The sequence below is a fragment of the Microtus pennsylvanicus genome, chromosome 8 (assembly GCF_037038515.1).
Source record: "Microtus pennsylvanicus isolate mMicPen1 chromosome 8, mMicPen1.hap1, whole genome shotgun sequence".
Lineage (NCBI taxonomy): Eukaryota > Metazoa > Chordata > Mammalia > Rodentia > Cricetidae > Microtus > Microtus pennsylvanicus.
Genome location: NC_134586.1, coordinates 54,847,659 through 54,865,043, shown reverse-complemented (window position 1 = coordinate 54,865,043; position 17,385 = coordinate 54,847,659). Strand labels below are relative to the sequence as shown.

Sequence of the window (17,385 nt, the reverse complement as noted above, 5' to 3'; positions counted from 1 at the left end):
GGGTAGGGTGTAGAAAGGCGGCCTATATGTAAAGTCTGGGACCCGGACAAATGTCTCAGGTAGAAGACCAGAGCCTAAGGAACACCTTGAGAGTTTCATCTGTCTTGTCTGGCTGGATCACTTGTGAGAAACTGGTGTCTATAAGGAGAGCCATCCACATATTGATCACATATGCAGTGATCAGTCAGGGTATATCCCCGGATCTGTCTGTGCTGTGTTACAGGTGATGCGTGTTCTGTGTCACCCCTGTTTCTCCACCGCTGACACACAAAGGGCCATGTGTGGAATAAAGGCTGGGCTCCCAGCTTTTCAATACACAGGCAGAAAATAATAGGCTTAAAGGCTTCAAATAGCTGGGGATGGAGGTTGGTGGCAGAGAGAGCACCCGTGGCCGAGCTTGTCTAAGGCCCAGGCTCCATTCCCAGCACAGAAAGACCCCAACTAGTTACAAAAAGTGTCAAAGCTTGGCTGAGGCAGGAGGAGGGACCTAAGTCACCCTTAGGGCTATAGCCACCAAGACAAGAGTAGCTCCATCCTTCTAGGACCTAACATTTCTTTTTGCCTCTTCCCCTCTGCTCCTCCCCCCAGTGCCCTCTTCTTTTTCTTGTTAACCCTGTCTCATCAATTCCAGGCTTGCTTTGAACTCGTGACGTAGCCTATTCTGACCTTGAACTTGTGATTCCTTGGCCTCCACCACCACTGGCAGCACAGGCAGGCACCTAGGCATCAAACTTCCCATTTCCCCCACTCCACTGTCGCCCCCTGGGGTCTTTGTTCATTCCTGCTAGTTTTGCCATCATTACAAAAACATTCAAGAATGACAATAATAATTCTGAGCTTTGGCCCTGCGTAGACTTGGGCCTCCACAGTGACCTCAGCTGGGGCTCTGTAGTGGTCTCTATTTGCAAATGAATGTTCAGAGGTTTAGCCTGGAGCTGATCTCTTGTCTGAGGTAACAGCTAGCTGATAAGGGACAGAGTCCCTTACAGCCTTAAAGCCCTTTCTGATTCCAGAGCCTACATCTGCCCCAGAGCTGGAAACCTCAGGCCGGAGGGTTCAGTCTTGCTTAAATCACTCACATCTGTTTCCTTGGGAAAGTGGTGTTGGGGGTGTGCCTGGGGGGGGGTCACCTAATAGTCATGGGATTCTGGGATTATAGCAATGAAAGTTGGCCCCCTCCACCCAGACTCAGATGACCAGTCCCAGTGGTCTGAGTACCCAATCAGGGAGGCCTTGGATCAGGCCATAAGTGGGCACAAAGAGGAGAGCTGCCTCCCCAGCTTTGTTTATTGTCTGGAGGCTAGGAATATTTTGAATTGTTGTGTTTAGGAAGGGAGGGGAAATACCCAAATATAAGAAGGCAGCCTCAGAGAGACTCAAGCAAGAATGTAGAGGAATTAGGGCAGAGGAAGTGGGCCTGCCTGGGTATGTCTGGGCCTATGATGTTATAGGATGCCTAGCCCCCGTGGGCCAAAGCTTCTGGGCCCTGATGAGCCGTTCACATTATTTGGAGAGCTTGTTTAACAATTACGTAAACCAAACACTTAGGAGGCAGGAGGATTGCTGTGGGTTTGAGGTTAGCTTGGGATGCATGAGAGTCTGTCTAAATATGTAAAAAAATAGTTTCACACTCAATTAAACTGGAATTTCTGGTGAAGAGGAGAAATAGATATCAGTATTTCTTTTTGTTTGTGTGGTTTTTGTTTTGTTTTGTTTTGTTGAGACAGGGTCCCTCTACTAGTCTTGACTATCCTGAATCTTTCTATACATAGGCTGGCTTTGAACTTGTCTCTGCCTCCCACGCGCCACCACGCCTGGCTGGCACTAGGTTTCTTTTCTGTGGTTCTGAGGATGGAACTCAGGGCAGGACAATGGGCCAGTGACTATCTGAGAAGCCAGGCAGGAGACCGAAGAGCTGATATCTAAGGTTGTTACTTAGCCAGGGCCACAGGAGTCACCCTGAGAAGGGCTGAGGGGAAAGTGCCCTGCATAGGAGCAGTGGAATAAAGGCTCTGAAGCAGCAGTGCTAGGACTGCGGAGTGCCTGGGGAGACTAGTGAGTGTGTGTGTGTGGGGGGGTGTGGGTGTGGGTGTGAATGTGGGGCGGTGGGGAGGTGTGTGGGTGTGGGTTGGGGGGGGTTCTGTCTCACAGGCCTCCAGGGGCATGGGAACACACAGAGGGTGGCTCAGTCAGGAGGAGGGCTGAGTGCCTGGGGAGACTAGTGTGTGTGAGTGATTGTGTGTGGGGGGGTGAGTGTGTGTGAGTGTGTGTGTGTGTGTGTAGGTCAGAAAAAAACCTTGGAAGATCTTTTCTCTCCTTCCTCTTTTCTGTGGGTGTCAGAGATCAAACCCAGGTCTTCAGGCTTGGTGGCATGCCTTCCCTCTGTCTATAAATGCTTGCACCTCTTGTATACAGAGGCAATGAGCTGGTGTTTTTGGTAATGTTAGCACCTTCCCTGAACACGGTAAGTCATCTCTAGATGAGGCTGTGGGAGGTCTCCCCGCAGGGCACTCGCCTAGCCTGTGCCAGACCTCAGTTCTAATAGGCACTGACAGAAAATAATAACTAGAATAACATAATACTCTGTAAATGCTGCGTTAACAGTTTTTCTGCTGCATGTTTCAGGGAATGATAACATGGAAAATTTCTGGATATGTTCAATATAAATACATTTTTTTCCTTATTTTTTTTTAAATTATAGATAAAGTCTAAGGTAGCCCAGACTGGCCTAGAACTCTTAACGTAACCAAGGATGACCTTGAATTTATGACTCTCCAACCCCCTAGGTGCAGAGACTCTACGCTTGTGCCACCAAGTATAGCGTATATAGCACTGGGGACTGAAGTCAAGGCTTTGTGACCTCTAGAAAAATGCTATACCTACTGAGCTACATCCCCAGTTTAAGGCAGTCCTGCTTTCTTTTCTTAACATTTGCTTTTAAAGATCTTTATTTATATATAAATATGTGTGTCTGTGGTGGGTATGTGCTGGCGTGGCAGGAGGAAAGAAGAGGGCACCAGGTCCCCTGGAGGCAGAGTTGCAGACTCTGCCAGTCGCTTGATGCAGGCACTGGGAACTGAACTTGGGTTCTTAGCAAGAGCAGTATTGTCTCCTAACCGCTGAGCTGTTTCTTCAGCCCTTGGCTTAGTATTTAGAATGGGGTGGGGGTGTGGACTGCAGATTAAAGACCTGTGTACTGCCCACAGAAAAAGCGTTCAGAGGAGCTCTAGCCCTGTGTGGCCTCCTCAGGACAGGCCACTGAGTCCCAGGGTACTCTGGTCCCCCAGTGCTCGGCCACTCCCCTCCCCTCAGGCAGCCCTCGCTCTCAGGTCCCGATCTGATTTTCCATATAAATGAAACCACAGGGAGTCTGGCTTCTCTCACCCAGGGTGTTCTGAGCTCCCTCGTGGCTCTGCGCATCCCAGGAGTCCTTTTGCTAGAGCCGCAATCATTCGGCTTCTATTTTCCTGTTGATACAACCAGGCTGTTTCCATTTTTAGCTGCCGTGAATTGTGCGGCCATTCACATTCTTGCACAAGGGGGTAGGAGTCTGAGTCTCAGTACTTGGGCGTGGGGATGTTCGTTCACAGTTCAGCCTTACTAGAAATTTCCAACCTTATCTAAAACTGCCAAGCTGTTTTCCAAGGTGGTGGTGCCCTCCTATGCTCTCAGCCGGGAGTGGAGGTGGGCTAGGGGTGGCAGAAGGCCTGGAAGAAGTTGGCCCCTACAGTCACTCCCAGGGAGCTGACACAGCCTTGCAGCAAGTGTACTTGCTTGCAGGTCCCTCGTCCTTTGCAGTATGCCTCTCAATGATACCTTCCCTCTCTGGCTCTAGTGCAGTCTGCTCCTCAGACAGAGGAGGAAGTGGGGCTCAGGGACTTACCTCCCCAAGACCACATCCGGCAATGGTTTCCCATGCTCCTCTGTGCTGGCTGCTTGCTGGGCACTGCTAGGGAGTCTGCCTCCTGGGTACTTCCTGCTTGGAGCTCCAGCTTTGGCCGAGTCCCAGGCTGCAGGAGGCCAATGGGCGACATGCTTTGGGTAGGGAAGAAATAGTACAAAAGAACGAAGGCTCAGAAGAGGAAAGGCCCCAGGCAGGGAGCATATGATGGGTAAGAAGAGTACTTTCACATGCCCCGTGGTGAATGGTGTCAGAGACCCTGCTCAGTGCTTTTCATGAACCATCTCCTCTGGACCCTCACAGCAGTGCTGGGGAAACTGGTGTTTTATTTAGTCTGGCTGTACAGATCATAACAGTGAGGCACAGAGAGGTCTATGCTTCACGGTAGGTGGCACAGCCCACGATGGGCTCTGGGGTTTGCAAGCAGGCAAGAGGAAGGCAGGTAGGCAAGACGCAGGTTCCTGAGAGGTAGGGTACTCTGGTCAAGTTCTGTGGTGTGACCACTGGTGCTTTGCTGGGCACGTGGACACACTGGAGAGGGGGTGCCTAGGAGAAAGCGATATTGCTGGGGAAAGAATCCCTGGCCACCTAATGTCCCTGCTTGTCTCTTCACAGCTTTCATGGGGGATGGTGTTCTGAGTCCTGTGAGGCTGGCCAAGATGATCCTCGATCCTCTGCAGAGCTGGTGCCAAGTGGCCTTCCTGAGCTGGCCAGATGGCCCAGCATGCGCTGTGCCGCCATCAGCACTGCCGCTACTCTTGATGACCTGACAGATAGGACAGGAGTTCCTCTGGCAGGGTCGGGAGGTTTCATTCAAAGCCCTGGATCGATTTGATGTCACTATTGAGAGCTTCTGAGTAATGTGCTCCCAGTGGTTTCTTACAAACCATGTTCACTGCTGTGAATAACAGCCACAGACCAAAAGCCCAAACCCCGGCCATCACCCTGCGCATGTCCCCAGGAGCTCTGCCCGAACATCGATTTTTCATTCCTGAAATGAGTTGGTCCCATTGGAATGTCAGCCAGTATTTGGCTCATAGAAGGAACTTCTGCCTGGCTTTCCTTGAAGCGCCTCATAAGCGCCAGTGTTTTTGGTGCCTTGGGTGCCCAATAGCTCTTTCCGAATCTTGCAGCTCCCACCACTGGCCTGGGCCTGGGTCCCAGCTCAGTCTCGTGGAGACATTTGCAAGCTAGGGAGTAACTGTGATATCCTGGTGTGTGTGTGTGGGGGGGGGGTTGGTTCATGTCTAGCATGTGAGCATGCCAAGGAACCTTTGGTGCTTAATAGTTTTGGACAGGTAGGTGATGGGCTAGCAGGGGGCCCATTCTAACAATCTTCAAGAGAACCCAAATTTTCTTTTTAAAGTTTTTTTCACATTCATTCATTCTGTGTGTGTGTGTGTGTGTGTGTGAGAGAGAGAGAGAGAGAGACAGACAGACAGACAGACAGACAGACAGACAGACAGAAAGACAATGTGTACAGAGGTCAGAGGACAACTTGTATGAGTTGGCTCTCCTACCATATAGGTTCTGGAGATTCAGGTTGGATCTCTTTTACAATAATCACCTTTATCTATTGAGCCAACTTGCTGGCCCTTACGTTTTGTTCTTGGAGATAGGATTTTATTAAACTGCAGCCAATGCTCCTGCCTCAGTCTTTTCAGGGCTGGAACTATAGGTTTATTCATCTCTTTTAGATTATTTTTTAATGTGTGTGTGTGTGTGTGTGTGTGCATGCACATACGCACATAGTGTCCTAAGGATCAAGAAGTATCTGATCCCCCGGGAGCTGGAGTTAAAGGTGGCGTGAGCTGTCTGATATGGGCGATGGGAACTTTTGCAAGAGCTGTCTGAGCTCTGCTGATCTATCCACACCCCCCCCCCCATTTATTTTATTTTATTTTTAAATTGTTTGACACAGGGTCTCTTGTAGCCAAAGCTGGACTTGAACTCCTGATCCTCTGCCTCCTATATGCTGGGATTACAAGTGTGTACCATTGTGTCTGGACAAATTATTTGAGACAAGGTCTTACTATGTAGTTCTGGCTGGCCTGAAATTCACAGAGATTCACCTTCTTCTGCCCTCCGAGTTCTGGGCTTAAACGTGTGTGGCACCATGCTTGGATTGAAATATTACTATTATATTGGTTTTTCTTCATTGCCCTGGCTGTCCTGGAACTCACTCTGTAGACCAATCTAGCCTCGAACTCAGATCCACTGCCTCTACCTCCCAAGTTCAGGGATTCAAGGAATGCACCACCACCCCACAGAGTGAAATTATTTGTTTTAAAGAGACACAGTGTCCCTATATTGTCAGACCAGCTCCAAACTCCTGGGCCCAGCAGTCCTGTCCAAGCATCTGAACAGCTGGGGAGACAGGTGTTTGTATATGCAAAATCATCTCAATTTTCATTTATGGCAATAAACTCAAAACACAACGGATGAAGCCCAGTGCAGAGAAAGCCTTTGGAGCTGCCCAGAGGCTGCCCCATTTGAGACTTGTGATTCCTCTGACAGTCCAAGGCCTCTCACATGCTGAGCTCATGCTTCACGCCTGACTGACCCGCTGCACCCACAACCTGGGGCTGGGCTCTCCCTAAGCCCCCCTGGCAGCAAACAGATGGACTACGTTTAGATTCCAGCTCTGTGATTCACCGGCCGAGCATTCCCAGGCCAGTTATTTTCCCTGTGGCTCAGTTTTTCCTTCTGCAAAGTGGGAGAAATAGCAGTGCTGAGCTAGCTCACAGAGATGCTCTGGCGAGGGGTTGGACCTGTTTACATGAAGTGAATTCTGCCGGCCATGAAAGTGCTGTGGAAAGGAAGCTAAACAAAATAAATATAGCAAGTGTGGTGACCCAAGTGGCATTCAGCTGTGACCCCAGCCACCCAAGGGCTCTGCAGTAGGGTGCCTTGATCTCAACAATTTGGGGTCTGGCTAGGCAATGTAGTGGTAATCCCATCTCAAAGCGCAATAAATCAACACATATGAGCAATTTCTGTGCACTGTGGCTGTGAAGTCCTGTGCACTTGATGGAGTCAAGGACAAGATCTCACGCTCACAGAGCTGACATCACAGAGGGGAAAGGTGTATGGGTACCTGAGCCGCGTCCCTACCATTCTTCATAGCCATCACTGTGGACCATTCTGAGTGTCAGGCTTCCCTGAGAGATTTTCCAGTTGCCTCCCTGTGCCTGCTATGCCACTGTGCCCTCCACTGCCCTGACTGTCTGCATAGTCTTGTGGTGTCGTGCCTGAAGGCCTTCGCAGCCTTGCAGCTCTTGCTTCCTCTGCTCCTCCACCCCCGCCCCAGGTTCCTCTGCCTGCCCCCAGTTTCCCTGGCTTCCTCAAGTGTGCTCTGGGTTCAAACTTCAGCCACTTCCTTACTCTCTAACCTGCCCCTTGGCCTCAGCCCTTTGTGCTGTGGGTCTGGAAAACTGTGGATTTTTTTTTTCAAGACAAGGTTTCTCTGTGTAGCTTTGACTGTCCTGGATCTGGCTCTGTAGACCAGGCTGGCCTCAAACTCAGAGATCTGCCTGCCTCTGCCTCCTGAATACTGGAATTAAAGGTGTGTGTCACCACCACCCATCTAATTTTTTTTTCTAAATTCAGGTTTTACTATGCAGTCCAAGCTCACCTTGAACTCCTGGCACTCCCAAGTGCTGAGATTATAGGCGTGGGCCATCATACCCACTGTCTGAAGTCCCTTCTCCTCTAGCCTCAGTTTGCCCTCTATCTTGTGTTACATTCAGAAGAGCAGCAGCAGAAGCTACCTACGGCCTTCTGTGTGTGCTCCTGGCCTACAGACAGGAGGGACCACCGTGGAGACAGGCTGGAGGTGGTCTTGGGGGCACTTGTTGGGAGGACAAACTGGAGCCCAATGGCAGGGGGACTGAATGAGGCCTGCTAGAGAAAAAATGCCCCCTCTGTTATTTTGCTTCTTGATATCTTGTGCCAGCCTAGGACAATGGGCTCGGGCTGGCCAGGTCAGGGCCCTTATTTTCAGTTTAAGAGGCAAAAGGCGAGGCATGCTACATTAACAGCCACTTGTGTGCAGACAGAGTGGAGAGGAAAGAAAAGGAAGTGGGCACTCAGAGAGGGGAAGGCCTTACCGAAGGTCACACAGCACCACCTCAGGCTCAGCCTGGCTGTGGGTGTGTACAGAGAGAGGACCTGCTCATTCAAATAAGGGCAAGAATTAATGGCACACTCCCCGTCTCCATTTAAAAATAGTCACATTTGCTGACACTCGTTTGGCACTTCGGAGGTGCCTGGTGCCCTGTTCGGGCTCTGTTAACCTTGGAGCCTCCCAGTAGCCAAAAGCGATGAGTTCCACTATTTTTATTTCCGTTTTACAGATGAGGAAACCAAGACACAGAAATCTGAGGAACTTGCCTGAGATCACACAGCCCACGATGAAGCCAGGACAGCCTCATGTGGGCCGGGGGATTTGGTTCCAGCGATCATTTCCACAGCAGCTCAGCCAGGCTCGCAGAGCTGCGCACTGGCCAGGAGGTCATAGCGGAGGAGGAAGAGATTCTGGCACAGACCTAGCAGCTGCAGCAGCCCCAGGCCTCATCCCCAGAGCTAGGTGTTTAGATGTGTGAGAGAGCGTTGTGATGTGGCAGTGGCTATCAGGACAGGAGATGGGCCAGGGGTCTAGGTCTCTAGTTCCTCATCGCCCGAAAGAGAGGTCTGAGCAGTGCCATTTGCCACCAGCGTTTCGATAGAGCATGAGGATGGGTGCGCGCGCTCGACGAAGCGAGCCCGGGCTCTTTGTGTGTCCGAGCTCGTGCGCGCGTGCGTGCATGCGTGTGTGTGTGTGTGTGTGTGTGTGTGTGTCCCGCATGTGGGCGTGACTGAGAGTCCAGGCCCCGCCCCAGTCCCCGCCCCAGTCCCGGCCAAGCTGGTATTTTTCCACCCAGCAGGATGGGTGATGCGGAGAGCTGCCTGTTCAGACAACAGACACGCGAGGTCAGGGAGAAGCCGCTTATAAATTACCGCTTCCTCCGCGCCGCTGCCAGCGTCGTGCTCCGGGACCTGGCTGCAGTCGAGCTCCCGTGCCCAGCCGCCAACGCCGCGATCGCCGCCTGTCCCGCCAGTCCCGCCAGTCCCGGGCCATCAGCCGCGGCCGCGGGCTTAGCAACCCAGGTACCCAAGGCGTGCGGGCCGCGACTGCAGCCCCCTCCCCGGGCTGCGTTCCACCACCTCCCCACGTCCCTTGCAGGTCTGGCCTCCCCGCGCTCTGCCATCCCCTTTTCTACAGAGGGAGTGACCGAGGGTCTCCTGCTTAGCCCCGCAGCCGAGGGAGTTATTGTTTCCCTGGCGAAGGGGCTGGGGCTGTTGGTGCGGCGGCAGGTGTGTGTGTGTTTGTGTGTGTGCGCGCGCGTGTGTGTTTCACGGGGTTTCTCCTTGTCCCTGAATGTCTCTGTTTCTGAGGGTGGCTATTTCTGCAGTCCAGGCAGCAGTGCACATGTGCACCCCAGGTTGTGTGATGGGCTGTGTCCTGGGCTGTTATACCTGCGAGTAGTGTGGCTGTGTGTCTCTGTCTTCTGATGTGCGCTCTCGTGTGTTGCTATATATGTCTTGCCTCTGTGAACCTGTAGGTGTGGTTGTGTCTTCTGTCTCGGGAACCCTGGTCGTAGGCACGTGTGTGTCCCTGAATGTAATCGTATCTCTGGGTCCCTGGTTGTGGACAAGTCTGGTGTCTTTCAGCGGTACCTGAGAGGGCATCCCTTGTGCCCAGTGGGCCCAGTGGTCATCTTTAGATCTCCGTGGCTTTTAGGAGAGGTGAGAGGCTCCAGGTGCTGCCTGGGTGTGGCATGCAGGTAGCAGTGACAGCTGCCCCCAGGCTTGAGTAGCAGGACTGAGGCCCGGAGGGACAGCCAGGGGCAATGGCCAGTGGATCAGCTGGACAGATCTTCCTCCACACTTCACCCCTTCCCTTTGTAGGTTCCTCTTTTGGGTGGGAGGGTTCTGGTCCTCTTCCACTGGGGAAGCCACACAAGGAGCCAGTCTCAGAAACAGGTCCCCTGGTCCTACAGCCCCAAAGCCTAGACTAGCCGGGCCGCAAGGGAGGCGTGTGCTAGGCAGGGCCATGGACCTGGCTATTTTGGTCACTGCCAGGCCTCTGCCAGATCCCTGCCTCCCCCAGGACCAGCCCCAAAGGCTTGGGAGACAGCCTGGGCCCCCGTTTCCTGCCTGGGTAAATAAATCATCTCAGAGACTGGCCAGGCGCTTGACCCAGAGGGTCTTCGGACTGCGGTTTGGTAGCACGTGGCTCCATTTGGATGTCAGTAAATTGGCCTCTGATTTGGCACAGCTGGATTTTAAATAAATGTCATGGAGATCTTTTTTAAATAATTTTTTTTTGACTGGTAGGGAGGGGATCTCACCCAGAGCCTCTAAGCCAGAAGGAGTTTATTTTTATGAGAGAGCGGGTGAGCGCTTAGCAACCGCCTGCCTGCCTCCCTCTCTATCAGGGAGTCATCGGGGAATGGGGGGTGAAGGGGAAGTGTTTTAGCAAGATGATGGTGGGTGGCTGGAGGGGGTCCTAGGCATCAGCCGAGAGCCCACAATAGGATGGCACTGGCAGATTGTTAGAGGCTGTCTTAGATTTTGGCTCAGCCATCCAGTTAACCTTGGGCAATGTTTTTTTTTGTCCTCAGTTTCTTCACCTGTGAAATGGGTGGGGTATACTACCCAATGGGTATGTCCCTATCTAAGAGCCAATGCTTGTCCCCGGACAGAGTATGTCCCTCTTAATGGTGACCTTAGGTAGTTCTCTTAGGTTGGGCTCAGCTGTCCAGGCGACAAGGACGCCAAGGCCAGCCTCGCCTTGTCCTTGAGGGGATTGAGGGAGATGAGGCTGAATAAGCTTGCGGTAAGCTGTAAAGCCAGGCTCGGCTCTAGAGCTCCTGATTAGACTGTGTCACGAGGTCTTGGGTCACTGTGGTGTGTGGCAAGGGCTGTGGCGCAGTCCAGAGCGAGAGCTTTTGTCCCTTGGGAGATACCCTGGCACTTACTGCCTGTAGCTCTGTTGTGGTCAGCCTCCCTGACTTTCTAACTCCTCTGTACCCTGCTGTGGGTCCCATCTGCTTGGAAGAATCTGGAGGCTCAGGCAGTGGGGAAAGAGCCCATTCCACAGATGGGCCAGTTGAGAGCTGCCCAGGCGCCTGCCTTGCTTGAACTGTACAGAATTGGGCTTCCAAAAGCCTCGTCATGGCCAGCTGTGCATTTTGGCTTCACAGAGCTTAGACCACCAGTTTGTTGGGGACATGAAAGTGAAGTTGGGTCTGGAGAAAATGGGAGACGAAGGTATTCTGGTCCTTAGAGCTAGAGGGTGTTGAGGAGGGGAGTCCTTAGTGCCTCATATTCCGTCTTGCTTCCCTGTACCTTCGCTTGGGGCCCTGCTGCCATTTCTGCAGCAGGTGTTGCACCCACCCCCCCCCCCCCAGAGGCAGCCTGGGCTCTGGGGACCCTGTTTCTACCTTGACTTGTCAAAGATTTAGTTCTCTAAAAGTTTCCAAAGGTCTCAGTGATAAGGTGCCATGAGTCACTGAGTGCATTCCTGGACACAGGAAAGAGCTGTCAATCACAAGAACTCCCTGGAATGCTGCCCAGCCTCAGCCATTGGGGGATCTGGGTGGGAATAGAGGGCTGTCCTGGAACCCCAGTCTGTAATGACTGATCTCCGCGTCAGCAGTGGTCATGGGCCAGAGTCAGGCTCTTTGGGGCTGCGGTCTGCATCCTGGTGTTTGTCAACTTACCCCAGCTAAAGAAGGTGTTTGAATGTACGTTGTTGTAGGGAGCAGCTTCGGTCCTGGAACTTCCATATGCTGAAAGAGAACTAGAGTTCATACTTTTAAATTTATTTTATGTGCATTGGTGTTTTGCCTGCATGTGTGTCTGTGTGAGGGTGTCAGATCCCCTGGAACTAATTAGAGTTACGGGCAGGTGTGAAGTGCCATCTGGGTGCTGGGAATTGAACCCTGGTCCTCTGGAAGAGGAGCCAGTGTGCTCTGAGCCATCTCACCAGCCCCAGGAGCTCATTCTTAACGTGTCTCCTTTAGTTGGTTAAGAAACCTTGACTTGGAGGTTAGAATGTTGGCTATGAGGAGCTAGAAACTTGGAGGGAGTGACTGCTGCAGTGATCACTGTCATCCACAGGATGCCACGAGGAAGACTTGAGTGTGTGACCCAGTGTGTGTTTAGTGAGGTAGAGTTGAAGGTGATATCAGAGTCGATCGATGCTTCCTATGGATAGAGAAGCAGGGTAAGCTGGTCTGGTAGGCAGAGATGTAGAGGGCTTAAAGAAACCGAGAAGCTAAATAACCAAGCATGTTTGTAGAATATGTCCACAGGGTCCCATTTAGAGAGAGGACCAGAGGACATGAATAGATCTGGCCGGAGACAGGTTGGTGGTAGGCTATGCATTACAGGCATAAAGCTATGGGGATATGGGAGAGAAATAGATTTGAACAGAGTCTGGGGACAGTAGCAGGAGTCAGTCAACCCTGGAGCCTGGGAGAGACCCCTAATGGTGATCAAGAAGCTCGGCTGGGCTCCAGAGATCAAGGATGGCTGCCTGCCGGGCTTCCCTCACTCAGGGTACAAGGCATTTTCTGTACCAATGAATCTGTACCAACCTCAAGCTCTTTCTGTAAACACCAGGTGAGGTCTGATGCCCTGTTTAACAGGTACCAGGCCATTAACTTGCTGGTTCCCACTTCCCTGGAGCATGTAGATCTGGCATCCTTAGGGAAAGTTATGGGCAGGGCTGGGGGTGGGGGTGGGGTGGGGGGAGCTGTTCCCTGCCCACTGTTTTGGGTTAGTGGTTTCTTTTGGAAACCTGAGCTGAGGCTGGGCTTAGGGGGATGGGGTCAGGGAGGCAGGAAGAGGATTGTTTTTGTTTTTGAGAGGCGGTTAATCTGGAACTTACTATGTAGCCCAGTCTGGCCTGGAATTTGCCACCATCCTCCGTCCTCAGACTTCCGAGTACTGGGATTACAGGTGTGAGCTGCTGTGCCTAACTTTTCCCCGTGATTTTTTAAAAAATATTTTTTATTGATTTTTATTGAGCTCTACATTTTTCTCTGCTCCCAGCCCTGCTTCTCCCCTCCTCTTCAACCCTCTCCCAAGGTCCCCATGCTCCCAATTTACTCAGGAGATCTTGTCTTTTGCTACTCCCTGCCCTGTGATTTTTAAAAAGCATTTGGACCGGGAAGTGGTGATACATGCCTTTCATCCCAGCACTCAGAGGCAGAGGTAGGAGAATCGTTGAGTTCGAGGCTAGCCTGATCTACAGAGTGAAGGAAAGCCAAGACTATACAAAGAAATCCCCACCCCCACTCCAACTCTGCAGCAGCCAGGGCCTGAGATATGGCTCATCAGGTAAAATCATTTTCCACGCAAACCTGAAGATGAGTTAAACCACCAGGTTCTGTGGTGGAAGGAGAGAATGCCACAAAGATGTCCTTTAACCTCTACATGAGACCCTGGCATGCCACATAAGGTACACATAATAATAATAAATCGCGGTTTTTTTTTTAAAGTAAAAAGATGGTTTAAGGATCCAGAACTATAGGTTAGTAATACAGTGTGTGCTTAACCTGAAGGTCCAAGTTTGGACTCTGGCACCCCCTCCCCCCGATTAAATTAAATTAAAATTTAATCAGTATAATGTACTGAAAATGCAGAGATGCTTTGAAGTTCAATGGATTTAGATATCAGTTGTACCCTCCAGATCAAGATAAATATTCCTTATGTTTGCATACATGTTTGTGAATGAACTTGATGTGTGTTGGTGCATGTAGGGCGTGTGCGTGCAAATGTGTACGTGTGCTGGTGGAGGCTAGAGGTCAACATCACATGTGTGCATGTGCTGGTGGAGGCTAGAGGTCATCATCACATGTGTGCATGTGCTGGTGGAGGCTAGAGGTCAACATCACATGTGTACGTGTGCTGGTGGAGGCTAGAGGTCAACATCACATGTGTGCGTGTGCTGGTGGAGGCTAGAGGTCAACATCACATGTGTGCATGTGCTGGTGGAGGCTAGAGGTCAACATCACATGTGTGCGTGTGCTGGTGGAGGCTAGAGGTCAACATCACATGTGTGCGTGTGCTGGTGGAGGCTAGAGGTCAACATCACATGTGTACGTGTGCTGGTGGAGGCTAGAGGTCAACATCACATGTGTACGTGTGCTGGTGGAGGCTAGAGGTCAACATCACATGTGTATGTGTGCTGGTGGAGGCTAGAGGTCAACATCACATGTATACGTGTGCTGGTGGAGGCTAGAGGTCAACATTACATGCCTTCTCAGTCGCTCTCTACCTTTTGTGTGTGTGCATGTGTGTGGAGACCAGAGTTCAGCATCAGGTCACTTCCCCCATCGCTCTCCATGTTACTTTTTGAGACAGGTTCTGATACCGAACCTGGAGCTAGGATAGTGACCAACAAACTCCACCTTGCCTTCTTTGTCCCCCCTCCAGTGCTGGCTTTGCATGAGTGCATGGCTACATCTGCCCTTTTATGTGGGTGCTGGGGACCTGAGCTCAGGAGGCTCTCTTGTCGCACAGCCGGCGGTCTTCCCTGCATCTCTCTTCTTGCTTTTTTTGTTTGCCTGAGGTTGGAACCAGGACCTCACACTTGAGAGGCAGACACTGTAGCACTGAGCCACATCTCCAGCGCTCTCCGCCCCTCTACATAGCACTTTTAGATGTCTCTCACCGCCTCGTATCAGTGGATTTGTGCCAGGCGTGATGAATCACCCTTGTAATCCCAGCACCGTATGTATGGATGTGTTATGCGTGGCTAACTGTAGCCCAGACATATTAAATGAAAGAGTTTAGAAATGAGCAGTTCATGAGTTGTTGAATACATTTTATGACAGTAAAAGGTTATTATTCTATTTTGAGTTATTGCTCTGAGTGACTAATTTATAAATTAAATTGTATCTTAGTTATGTGTAAGAGCAGATGCTGTATAAACTGGAGGTCATGTGCCCTGTGGCAAGAGGCTTGATAACCATATGACAGCCTGTCCGTCTGTCCTACAGCTGCTTTGTTTGTAGGTGTGGGATTGGGAGAGACTTCCTGTGGGCCTTGTGTGCAAGCTTTTTTATGGACATGCCATTTTATATACATAGAAATGAGGAACTGCCAAATGATTCACTTTTAAGTTAGAAATCATATACCTCAAGCAATACAATCCAGAACCATTATAAGCTAAGATAGATTCCCTTCAGATCATTTTACAAAAGATCCATATATAAGGCTGGATGGAGGGTACAAGCTGTGAAGTATGTGCAGGCCTGGGTTCCACCCCCGACACTACAGAATGAGTCAGTAAGGACCTCAAGGTTATCTATCGCCCTTATGTGCAGCTTTAGCTGTGTGGTACTTGAAAGTCTGTAGGAACGCAGTCTGCTTTTTTATCACTTTCTGGGTCCGTTTTCATTTCCTTGTTGGTGTAAGGATTTGCTCAGGGGGCCAGCCAGCCAGTCAGCTAGCCAGCTGTGGTTTAGTTTTGTTTTTAGCAAAAACAGCATCATACTGTTCCAGGTTCTGCCACTCGGTCTGTACAAAACAATGGCCCATTATGACCTGCCACCCAGCAGAATGCCCTGCAGAACACATTGCCGAACACCTTGCAGAACACCTCACAGAACATACAAGCCCACCAGCCCACTGTGAACATCCTTGGCTTGTGACCCACTGACCTCTTCTGTCCTAGCTGATCACCCAGACTACAGCTCAGTGAGGGAGTCGCCCCACCCAGTGGCTTCCAACTTGCCCTAAAGGTGAACAGCAGCCCGAGGCCTCTCCACTGATACAGGAGCTCACCTATTCAGTCCTCCTGCCTCAGCTTCGCAGGTGGCTGAAACTGCAGGTGTGTGTATCACTGGTTGCACTGCAGATGCTTATTGAACACCTACTGTATGTTAGGCACTATCCCAGGGGTAGGAAGGGCAGCAATGAATAAACCAGTCTTTGGTGCTGGGCGGCTCTCAGTCTCTGCCGCGGTTGAGAGCAGCACAGGGAGGGGGAGAAGATGAGTATCTGAAGGTTAATGTACAATCCCGGGCCTTTTATGCTGGGGGCAGGTGCTTCTGAACAGGTCGCAGGTGTGCGGAAGAGTGGTCCATTGACTGTGGAGCTGAGGTACTGTGGACTTTGTTTGGGATCATCCAGCTAACCTGCCCCACCCACTCACCTCAGGGACTAGGAGCTCTGGTGAGGTCTGGGCAAAGTGAAGTGGGAGAGATCCAACCTTCAAAACACCTATTGTTCAGTTTCCCTTGCCCCTGCTGCGCCCACCATTCTGATTATATAAAACTCCCCGTCTGGGAGGTAGATTGAGGACACTGGCAAGATCTTGTGCAACTGACTTTTCTGGGGATGGAACCCAGGGAGGGTTTCCACAGATAGACAGGTGCTGTACCACTGAGCCACAACCCCAGCCCCTCACCTCAGTATTTCCATGGTGGTGTTCATAGTCTCAGTTAATGGGAACAGAGTGTGAAGGAAAAATCCCAAGGGCAAGCTGCTTAAGAGATACCGGTAATCCAGGACCCAACTCTCGGAAAGCTTGGAGAAGAGCCTGGAGCCTGGCACTGATGAACGGCTCTGGGCTCTGGTCAGCCCAGGACTGAGATGCACGGGGGGGAAGGGTGAGAAGGATGTCTTGGCACACTTGTTGGGCATCCAGTGGACAACTGACTTCTGTTAACCGAGCCTACCCATGTTCCAGGCTGGTCCCCTCCCCATTCCCCCTGAGCCTCCGTATTGCCATTAAGTGGAGTTTTAGGCTAGGTCTCTCAGGTGGGACATTCTGAGTGTCCCGTTTCCATGGCGTTTGTAACAGGGTAGATGTGGAATCTGACTGGTTGCCATGTTCCATCAACCCCCTTGCTGAGGAAAGCCACTAGATGCTTGGCAGTGGGTGGAGAAGTGTGGCTGGCCTGTGGGTCTGGGCAGTCATGCCTACTGGGTGAAGGGCACTGGAACAGGGCTGTTCTGAGGATTCTGCCCCTGATCCAGGACCAGTCAGCCTCAATGGAAGGCTGGTCATGATTTCAAGGCCCTTCATTCCATCACCAGATGGCACCTGCTATCCACAGCCTCCTGACCAGCCACCATGCCTTCTGGGTGCCTCTCTGTACCATCTAAGTGGTGATGCTGAGCCAGTCTCCTGCCCAGGGGTCTTCCAGTGGCTCCACCGTGCTCTGTAAAGTCAGATTAACTCTAAAGAAGAATTTGATGTTAGACTCTTTCCCGGATCTGCCTCACCTGTCCTTGTAGTCTGAGGTTCTCAGCTGAGCCTGGTCCTTTGTTCCCCACAGTTTTCTTCCAGCAAGGTACATCTTGAAGCGTCCTGGTCCATGAAATGTTCTGTTCCTTGACCCTGGGTGGTGCTTAATATAAAGGAAGCCAAAGATCAAGAGAGTCAAAGTGGATTTGAACTTCCCCGCCTCAGTTCTGTTGGA

At 51.3% G+C, this 17,385-nt stretch overlaps 1 protein-coding gene across 4 annotated transcripts in view; it reads left to right on the top strand.

The window, feature by feature from the left end:
* Nucleotides 1–8,830: 8,830 nt before the first annotated feature.
* Nucleotides 8,831–17,385, top strand: part of Slc6a6 (solute carrier family 6 member 6) — a 75,461-nt gene continuing 66,906 nt past the window's right edge. The window contains exon 1 of one of the 4 annotated variants that reach the window (XM_075983473.1): nt 8,831–9,049. The gene's annotated coding sequence lies outside the window, so the exon portion shown is untranslated. Of the gene's footprint in view, nt 9,126–17,385 lie in introns of all 4 variants that reach the window. The other 3 variants (XM_075983476.1, XM_075983477.1, XM_075983474.1) reach the window with 3 other exon arrangements.